Raw genomic sequence first — 8,181 nt, forward strand, 5'->3', positions numbered from 1 at the left:
CGCGGCGCGAGGGCGCGGGGCGGCGGCGGCGGAGGAGACCTGCCCGGCGCCCCGCCTGCCCCGTGGCCGCGGCCCTGGGGAGCTGTTCGTCCGCCCGCCCGCCCTCCCGGCCAGGGCCGCCGGGCGCCACGCCTGAGGTGGAGAAGGAGTGCCCCTGAGCGCATGCAGAGCGTCGTTCCCCCAAAGACACGCGGCAAGTTGAGGGCGAGTCGGCTCTTTATCTATCGCTCCGTTTCCCTCAGTCTTCGAAGGCGGCACAAACAAGCGGACGGAAGCGAAAGGCCAAGACTGGAACCCTTCGAAGCGGGAGCACCGAAACCGGGCCAGGACAGAGATGAAGCGCCCCTTTCGATACTGGAAAACCCGCTGGGCAGGAGGACAGCAAAGGGGGGAGTGCCACGGCCGGGGCGCCACGACCGAGAAGGCTCCGTCCAGCGACGGCGGTGGGCCACGGGTCGAAGCAGGCCTTCTCGGAACGGTTTGGGGGCAGGGCCCTCGCCCGTGGCTGCCATGGAGGTGGGGCTTCCCTGCCCACGACCTGGCTACCTCGGTGGGCGCACCAGCCCCAGAGACCAAAGGAAAGGTAACCTGGCCGAGAGCCCAAGTGCCGCTCAAAGGGTGGGCGTGCCAAACTGCAAAAAGACTACATTTTCAACCCAGCGCAAATAATGGCCCCCAAAGCGTGCCTACCTCCCCATTTGAAGCGATTAAGAAAATAAAAATTAGAAGGGCCAGGGAGCCTGGTTGGAGATCCCTGGAATAAAGCCTCACATTACAAAAGCGGAGGGCGGATGGGTGTGTGGGAAGCAACTGACTTTCAAGTAAGCAGCTCCCCAACTGTTCCAGAGCCATGGTGGTATTCACCAGCGCTTTGAACTGAGCCCAGAAACAAATTGGCAGCTGGCGCGCACTGAACCAAAGCTGGAGAACATGCTCCGAAAAGCAAACGGTGATAAGCAACAGTCCGCCGGCTGCATTTTGCCCTGGCTGAAGTTTTTCAGTGCATTGAGGTCATCACATCGGGGTCCTGAGGTGCAGTCCAGGTGCAGTGACCAAGATGCGCAGCAGTCACCTGACCACCCAGGGATGTAGCCAAACCCCAAACACATGACTAGGCAGCTCAGCTAATGCTTCAAGGGAAAAGCATCCTGGCCCAGGACCGGTTTCCTAACTGCCAAATAGCACTTCTGCCTTGTGTAGATTCTTGGCTTCCGTTGACACCCAGTCCATCACTAATTCAGGCATTTGTTCACAACCTCCACAGCCTCCCTGGAGCAGAGAAATACACGGTAGCATTCTGGAAATGCTGTGCCTCATTGGGGAAGAGTTAATATATGGAGTGAAATGATTAACTGAGGGGAGAGGAAAACAACTGTTGTCACATATCTGGAACTAGAGATAAAGGCTGCCAAGACAGAGCATCTGAGATTTCAGAAGATTGCCTTAAACACTTTTTGATTCCATAATTAAGCTGATTCTTCCAGGTGAGCCCCTCTTCTGCATTATCCAAGCCTCAGGTATTGCCACACTCTCCCAGGAGAGCAAAGGTGCAGCCTTCACTATGACTGCATCTTGCATCCCCCTGCCCAATGCTGATTCCTGCCTCATCTTCATCTTTTGACACAGAACAGCACCATCACAGAGACCTAGTGTGGTGTAGTAGTTAAAGAGTGCTGGAATGAGACTCGGGAGATCCGGGTTCTAGTCCCAACTCAGCCATAAGGAAGCCTATGGCTAATGGGGCGGGATAAAAAGCTAATAAATATCACTCACTTGTGATCAGAAGCACCTGCATGGGGAATTGTGCCAGATTTTAGGGTTATAGGGGAAATTCAGAGTAGGATTAGCAGAATGAAGGTGCTTCTGATGCTTCTGAGGCCTGGAAGGTGCTTAGGGGCAGATAGGACGAGCTGGGCAGAAACATCACTGGAAAGTGAGAATTTTGAGCATGGGTGTGCTGCATGGGGAATTATGCCATATTTTAGGGTTACGGGGGAAATCAGGGTTGGGGTTAGGGTTAGCAGAATGAAGGTACTTCCGATGCTTCCCAGGCCTGGAAGGTGCTTAGAAGGGGCAGATAGAAGAAGCTGGGGAGAAAAATCTCCAGAAATTATTTTTTCCCCCACCTGTGCTTTTTATTTTTTCCTAAAGCTCTTTTTGGTACTTCTTAAGTTGATGGGGTCTTGAGCCTGTAGCTACCCCTCCCTCAAATGTGCGGATGCTGCCACTCCGGCTACGTAAAACATGCGCCTTTGGAAAATCATATTAAGAATGAACTCATTCTCCAAGAGCAGCTCCTTATATAGAATTTCCTTTTGCATCCTCAGTTTCCTTTTTCCTCTGGAAACAGACCCCATCAGCGTCTTGCACAAAAACATCCACACACAGCCTTCCCCCACCCACCGCCCGTTCTTGCCTTGCTATCCTGGCATGCTACTTGCTCGCTGCAAGGTCAGGAGGTGCTCCTCGCCCTCCCTGTCAACAGCAACTTAATTCCTGCCCCACTGAATCCTATGGCAAACGGAGAGGCCGGCTGTCCCAGCCAGATATGGTTGAAGGTCAGCCAGTCAAAACAGAAAGGGATGGGGTGAGGGGAGAGAGATGGGTAAATAGAACAGGTTAAGAACCTGAGAATTCCTGGCAAGTTCTTGTATGGGGCCTGTATTTTAGTCCTTCTCCTCTTTCTTCCTCCTCCTCTTCCTCCTCCTCCTCCTCTCGAATGGAGCAAATAGCTTTGGCAGAAGATTTCCCACAAGATTCCCAGGAAGAAACGGTAAAACTCTCTTATCTAGCCACACCATTGTATCAAAACTGGAGTCTGGCTTCAAAACAAACCGAAAAATGCCCAGGCAGTCCAAATATACCTCTCTTGCTTTGCCTCTTGAATTTCAGGTGTTCTTTGACACCTGAAAGCTGGAAACACAGGAGGCCCTGGCTCGAGTGGCAATGTATCCTCTTCTATAGAGGACTGTCCTCTGTTTTGAAAATGTCCTGTATTTGAAGGACTGGCCAGTTCAATCTGGCTGAAAGATAAAGAACCATCAGAAGAAGGAGCTGGGCCTCAAAGCTGCCCCCAACACAAGCACCTGGGCAGCAGGCATACCTGTTACCTGGTCAAAGTCTTCTGCACTGTGCTGAGACGTGCTAATTACTACACAAGCGCATTTTATGTACACTGTCCTCGGTTTTTGGCTACTGTGTTGGAGACCATGCTCTGCCAGGCCTTGGCTCAATCTGTGAAGGCTCTTCACCACACCTGCTGCTTGAGATGCTACGCAGGGGAGGGACCAAGGACAGAATCCAGGCCCTCATCCGTGCAAGACACACGCTTCTCCCATGAAGCAGAGCCCGCGCTGAGCGGCGCACTCAAAATCCCTTGAAACATGGCAGTGGGCGCTGCACGAGAGAAGGGGAATCGTGGCCCTGCTTGAAGCAACGTGGTACCCTCTGCAGGATCTCGGGGCCAACCTCCTCCATCACCTGATGCAGCAAGAGCTTGGGTCGGCCCTGGCTGGGATTCCTGCCGGGAGAGCCGCATGTGTCACTTCAGGGGCCTGAGGATGGGACACACACGCCTTGTTTTAAATGAACAACTCCCTGCATGTGTGCAGGCCTGTTTTTTCCCCTGCCCAGGGAAGTGTTCGGTCCATAGCATCTCCCACCAACAGTCTGAAGAGGTAACCATTCCAGAAGTGTTTTTCTCTAATGATGAACTGGTTAACGGGGCAGGTAACCTTTTTCTTATCACAAACTGTGATAAGAGCAGGGGGTCTTTCCCCCCCTAAAACCCTTCTTTCTCTTTCTGACTCCCCCCCACCCCTTTCTGACTGTTTCGTCTCTTTAATTTCCTTCCCACTCTCTTTCTCTCTTCTTTCCCATGAGACTGCCCAGAAAGACCCAGATCACCTCTGCTAGAGGTTGGACCTGGAACTCATTCAAAGAGAGCTTTGAAATTATGCTCAGCAACCCTTGTCTGGGGAGCCCTTCAAGGCCAGAGCTCTTGGCTTCCCAAGCCCACTGGAAATACAAGTGAAATTTCCTGTGTGATTGGAGCTAAGATTCAAGGCGGGGCTTAATCTGAGCCTGGCCTGAGCCTTCAGAACCTGGCACTGGACCATCCAAAGTGCCAGGAGTTTCTGAGCATGTACAAAGCACTTTGCTACTTTAAAAAACAAGACTGGGTCAGGTGGCAGTGCTTGGACCTGGATGCCACAGGCACCGTTGTTGTTGTTAGTTGCGAAGTCGCATCCGACCCATCGCAACCCCATGGACAACATTCCTCCAGGCCTTCCTGTCCTCGACCATCCCTCAGAGTCCACCCAAGCCCACACCAACCGCTTCAGTGACTCCATCCAGCCACCTCATCCTCTGCTGCCCCCTTCTTCTTTTGCTGTCAATCTTTCCCAGCATCAGGGTCTTCTCCAGGGAGTCCTTCCTTCTCATTAGGTGGCCAAAGTATTTGAGCTTCATCTTCAGGATCTGGCCTTCTAAGGAGCAGTCAGGGTTGATCTCCTCTAGGACTGACTGGTTTGATTGCCTTGCGGTCCAAGGGACTCACAGGAGTCTTCTCCAGCACCACAATCCAAAGCCCTCAATTCTTTGGCGCTCAGCCTTCCTTATGGTCCAGCTTTCACAGCCATACATTGCAAACCGGCACTGTAACTTTTTTCAAAAAGTGAACCTTTTGCACTAGATATATTCCTGAGAAATTTTCCAAGCCTTCATGGCCAAAAGCAGGATCTTGAGAGAATACCAGTTCCTGATTCAAATCCTTCCTTCTCCCCTTCTCTTACCCAGCTGTCAATGACCGAGGGAAATTTCCATCAACGTTCAAAAACTTTACAAAAGAGGAAGAGGGGAAATTCTTTTTGAAGAGGCATATCTTAGGAAAGCAGGTGGCCATCTAAACTTGCCAGTTTCAAGATAAGCTTCGTTTTCTGTTCTGAATCGAAATAGCACCTTAAAAAAAGCTTTCTTTGAACCAGTCGAGAGTGTTTATCCACTCGTGGCATCTACCCGAGTAAACAGCATCTTATCAGGAAGTGGAAAGATTTTGGCTCTTCCACGGTAAAAAAAGAAGGTTTTTCTTCCCATGGAAGAGGAGGAAGATTACCTCTTCCTGAAGCATTATTCTTCTCACACAGACCATTAGAAAGAGGGTGCTTTGAGGCAACGCTTTAACGGTGCGATCATCTTGCCGCCTTCACCTTGTGCGTGTGGAAGTGTTCTCCAGACAATCCAGACCTCGTCTTTTATTTGCAGCCCTCCCTGCGCTGCAGATGTGTTGGGCTGCAGCTCCCATCATCCCCAGTCAGCACATGGGAGTTGGGAAAGCTGCTGCGGACAACACGGGAGCCAATGTGATGCAGAGACTGAGTGCCAGACTGGGGCTTGGGAGTTCCGAGTTCAAGTCCCCACTCAGCCATGAGCAAACTGGGTGGCTTTGGGCCAGTGGCTGACTCTCAGCCTCACCTACCTCACAGGGTTGTTGTTGTGAGGATAAAATGGGGAGGGGGCAACCTTGTAAGCCCCCTTGGGTCTTTGCCAGAGGAAAAAAGGTGGGATAGCACTCTCATCTAACGACAACAACACAGAACCCTCTGCAGTGCCTGAAAGGTTGCCAGTGACACACACGCCGTCCAGGCTTCCTGGCAGTCGGTTCAGCACAGAAAGGGACCTCTGAAGGCACACGTGTCCCGATGCCGGAGCAGGAGCCAGGAGGCATCGCTGGGGCTCCGGCTAAGCCGTGACCTCTCCTTGCCACGAGCAGGTCAGCGCCTGCCCTTTACCTTCTCGGTCCGCCAGCAGCCGGAGCCTGCATTTTCCACATTCCAGTGATGTTCCACTGGGGTGAAGCAATAAGCCCCCCCACCGTCGGGGTAAAGGTCACTCCCCCGTGCAAGAGAGCCGGCAGTCAGGAGGAGGGCTCGGCCACTGCCTCGGGGATGCCAGCTCCAGGGCCTTTCTTCCGACCAGACCTCTTCCCAAGTGGATTGCAATAGCAGCCATCGTGGGTAGTGGTTAGAGTGTTGGACGGGAACTCGGGAGACCTGGGTTCTAGTCCCCCCCCCCTTGGACACGAAGCCCACTGGGTGGCTTTGGGCTAGTCACTGACTTGCAGCCAAGCCTACCTCACAGGGCTGTTGTGAGGATAAAATGCAGGGGAGGGCTTTGTAAGCTTTCTTGTTCCTTGCAAGAGGAAAAAGGGGGGCATGTACATGTAATGTCATATAATAGCGACTTAAGGCGCACTGCTGTGCAGGAAACGGGATTCCACCCCCGGACCGCAGACCCTGAGAGCTTCTCCACAGTGGAGCGTGGCTGTCGATGGTCCTCCTTGATTCCGAGCTGGTGGCAGGCAGGGCAGGTTTTGTCCAGGGAATGCTGGTGGCAAATCCTTACATGCAGGCGGGAACCCGGCAGGGGATCGCAGAGGATGTCACGAAAAGCCACGCGTAACTGTCACGCACGTTGCGCAGAGAGTCTTCGGGCTATTGGGCGGCTTAAAATCCAACAAACAAATGAATGCACATGAGCAGAGTAAGCTTTGGGCCCGTGTGCTTCTCTTTCTCGTGAGGAGAAGCTTTTAGCTGTGTTGACTAAACATGGCTTCTTGGTACATCCAAACCCCAAGCAGTGGTTCGCTTTACCTATGCCTTGATGTAATGACAGCTTGATTCGAAGATAATCCACCCTTCAGATGTCATCATTTCTTTACCATACTTAGGTATACCTTCTCATTTGAATAGAAACAGAGCGAGTCAGAAGAGGCCTCCTGGGCCATCTAGTCTGACCCCCAGCTCCAGTCGGCTCTGCTCATGACATGCCTACCCAAAGCAGTTTACAAATCGAATCCAAAAAGAAAAAGAAAAGCATTCACAGTGGCATCACGGTAGATGCTGATGGAAAGAGAACCCAAGTGGGCAGATACATCTTCAAGCTTGACATACATTGGGGTGCGTGGGCATTACTACACAGAGGTTCCATCTTCATGTCACAGCAAAGGAAGGGGGGAAATCTGGACAAAATGGTGGTTTGTGAAAAATGGGACTGAACATTTCAGATCTCAAGCCTGTGCCCTGGATTTGGGGGCAAAAATGGGATGAAGCTGATCTCCCCCCGCCCCTTCCCCTTCCTGGAGCACCACGGCCCCAGTTCCAATCAGGGCTGCTTGTGCCTTCCTTGAAATAACAGCCCAACCGTGCAAAGTCTTGCCGTGAGCAATCTGAAGAATGCCGTGCTTGACCCTGAGTCCAGCAAAGAGTCTTTTGCCCACCGCTGCCTGAGTAACCACAGACAACCTTCACGCAGCCGGGATTAGGGGGCAAGGCTTCCAGGCCAGAACACACACATGCTCCGGTCCACAGAAGCACAAGCTTTCTCTTCACAAGAAGATTAGCACAGGGCCAGAGTAGTTTTCATACACAATAGCGGTTTGTCGTAGCTGGGATTTGGACCTCAGAGCTGTGCAGCTGTAAAACATTGATCGCCTCTCATTTCACAGCTGTGCAGGAGTCGATCAACCAGACAGCAGTGGAGGGGGTGTATTTTGGGCTGGGGACCTGGAGGATCTGGATTCGAGTCCCCACTCAGCCCTGAAGCTCCCTGGGTGACTCTGAGCCAGGCACTGACTTTTCAACCTAACCTACCCCACAGGGTTGTTGTTCTGAGGATAAAAACGGAGCAGAGGAGAACTTTTAAGCCACCTTGAGTTGCTTGCAAGAAGAACAAGAGGATATCTGTTGTAATGTGCTGCCAAGTTGTCTCTGACTTATGAATGGATTTTTTCCAAAATGCCCTGCCATGGAGAGCATGGCTCTGCTCTTGTAAATTCAGCTTCCTTGATGGAGTCAATCCATCTAAGGCAGGGTATATAGGCAATCTAACAATGATAATTATAATTTGACAGCTGGTGTCCTGAAAGGCCTAGAGGGCTCTCCTTATGGCTGGAGGCTCCAATTCGAATCTCGGCAGACCCGCTGCTTCAGCAGAGGTCTTTGAACAAGCTTCTCTCTCTGACTGAGGCCCAAAGCTCCAACATTGGTGCGACATTTGTAGTAGCACCGGCCAGCCAAAGAGGATGTAAGAACTTCTGTTGCGATTGTGTTGAGTGAAGAGCCTGGATCACTTGAGTGGTGCTGTCTAAATTCTATTATTTGGCAATAAATTTGTGCAGATGCT

This window comes from Varanus komodoensis, unplaced genomic scaffold (genome assembly GCF_004798865.1).
Source record: "Varanus komodoensis strain SLA01 unplaced genomic scaffold, ASM479886v1 scaffold29_1, whole genome shotgun sequence".
Lineage (NCBI taxonomy): Eukaryota > Metazoa > Chordata > Lepidosauria > Squamata > Varanidae > Varanus > Varanus komodoensis.